Source organism: Hetaerina americana, unplaced genomic scaffold, assembly GCF_022747635.1.
Source record: "Hetaerina americana unplaced genomic scaffold, ioHetAmer1.1.p SCAF_2, whole genome shotgun sequence".
Lineage (NCBI taxonomy): Eukaryota > Metazoa > Arthropoda > Insecta > Odonata > Calopterygidae > Hetaerina > Hetaerina americana.
This window is the reverse complement of record NW_027286763.1, coordinates 46,533,897-46,535,715: the sequence shown is the minus strand read 5'-3', so window position 1 is coordinate 46,535,715 and position 1,819 is coordinate 46,533,897. Positions and strand designations below refer to the sequence as shown.

The 1,819-nt window shown below is 39.2% G+C and overlaps 1 non-coding gene across 1 annotated transcript; it reads left to right on the top strand.

Annotated features, from left to right (window-relative positions):
- The first annotated feature begins 1,469 nt into the window (after nt 1-1,469).
- On the top strand, nt 1,470-1,588 carry TRNAL-CAA (transfer RNA leucine (anticodon CAA)). Its single transcript has 2 exons — nt 1,470-1,507; nt 1,543-1,588. It is a non-coding gene; the product is annotated as a tRNA-Leu (tRNA).
- Nucleotides 1,589-1,819: the final 231 nt, after the last annotated feature.

Genomic DNA, 1,819 nt, shown 5'->3' with positions numbered 1-1,819 from the left:
CACAAACAAAATGACCTTCAAAAGCAATCCTGGTGGCATGTGGAAGTAACATTCCCCCCTCAACATTCATGCGTAGGTTTGAGGATGTTTCATTCATCCAGTGTATTTTGAGAAGCGGAAATATGGAGACGTGTTCCAGTGCTATGTCAACGCGAGTTAAACAGCGTGCTGTTATCGAATTTTTAACTGCCGAAAAAGTCTCCTAATGAGATTCATCATCGTTCAAAGGCTGTTTGTGGTGACGATGCTGTTGATAGGTCTACTGTAAATCGATAGGTAGTAAAATTTCGTGGTTGCAAGCCTGGAGTTTATGTGACCTATATTCTGGAACGAGGGGCAGCAGTATATTTTTCTCAGTCTAGACAGACTCTAAAACACCTCCGACGTCGAGTTGGTCGTGTAAGAGGCAGCCTGGCGCCAATAATCTTGCAACATGACGATACTCGTCCACACACTTCGCGCGCAACTGGAGAGGCTCCGCGAACCCTGAAATTTGAACCGAATCCAAACCCTCCTAATTCCCCCGATCTTGCCTCTTGCGATTTTTATTTTTTTCCTCAACTCAAGAGACACCTCAAGGGTAATCATTACATCTCGGTCGATGAGGCTGTCAAGTCCTGAATTCGAGAGAAGTCGGAAGAGTTTTTCATTGAAGGAATGAAAAAACTTGTTACACGTTGGGAGAAATGTGTTAGCCTTAATGGTGACTATGTTGAAAAATAAATACATGATTTGGAAACTTGAAAATTGTACTTCAATGAACTTTTTGCCCCATCTTGCTATTTGTTTTTGTTTGTGGTCTACAAGCATGAGTGCCTCACTTTTCAGCCTACCCTCGTTTATACGAGTACGTAATAGCTGGGGATTAATATCTTTAAGAAATTCTTTCGATTTGATAACAGGATAATATTCTGAATCCACATAGGGCATATATTTTGAGAATTCAATGAGAGTAATGGCCAAAGTTGTTCTTAAAAATCATTTAAAAACAAGAATAATAGCATTAAGCATTCGCTATGGCAAAAGCATACTCGTATACATGCGTTACAAAACTACCCAAACGTATAATTAGTAATAACTCAATAGCCTATGCGGTCATTCGCAGTTTAAAGTTACTTAACAGGTCTGCTATTTCATCTAAATTGGCGCTGTTCTAGAGAATAGCTAGGACGCGACCATGGATCTTCACAAATCTCGCGCGGAATCCTTATGTTGTGTGATCAGATTCAATGGAGTTGAATCGGAAAGTGGGCAAACGGAAATAAAAATCACGTTATGGATAGCGACCGTGTGCAAAAAGCAAATAGCTGTTCGTAAATATATTTCTGCGTTTATTAAATGTCATATACCGGAGAAGCTCCGGCTTATATTGGGTGCTATTTGTTGCTTAATTGAATGACAATACAAAGCACATAAAATGCGAAATGTGAGGAACAAAAACAATTTATTTAACACGTACACTCCTAGTTGTCAGGATGGCCGAGCGGTCTAAGGCGCCAGACTCAAGATAAGCCTTGCTCGTTATAGCGAGCCTTCTGGGTATTCTGGTCCTCGAATGAGGGCGTGGGTTCGAATCCCACTTCTGACATAATTTTTTCAATTTTAAAATCATACATTTCTTTCATCACTTCATTAATTATTATCTTTTCTTTATGAAACATTCATGCAATTTCTTGTAAACACTTATAAACCAATGCATTTTGCTTTTATAGCTCACGTAGACAGTTGGGCAAATCTATTGTTTTGACCTAAACCACTCGGCGATTATTTTCGTTGAAGAAATTACCAATGAATGTAACCTGAAGTAACTTTAACGTTT